Source organism: Mastomys coucha, unplaced genomic scaffold, assembly GCF_008632895.1.
Source record: "Mastomys coucha isolate ucsf_1 unplaced genomic scaffold, UCSF_Mcou_1 pScaffold20, whole genome shotgun sequence".
In the NCBI taxonomy this organism is placed as follows: domain Eukaryota; kingdom Metazoa; phylum Chordata; class Mammalia; order Rodentia; family Muridae; genus Mastomys; species Mastomys coucha.
The window spans coordinates 9,492,760-9,493,013 of NW_022196903.1; positions in this window are offsets into that span (position 1 = coordinate 9,492,760).

Here is a 254-nt window from a genome sequence, read left to right on the forward strand (position 1 = left end):
GTAATGGGAAGTCCCCTACAAATCTCTGGATCTGTGGGAACGAACTTATGAAATGAAGGGACATGACCAGGTTAGATGAAAAATTCTAAAAGTCAAATTCTAAATTAACTCTAAGACTTCAAGTTTTTTTGTGAAACACGCCAAAGATCAAAAGCTCTTCAGTTTACAAGTAACAGACAAAGAATATTAGAAAATTTAAATTTTTTAATAAATGTGCTTTGTTCACAAAATGTGAAAAAATACATCAAACACAA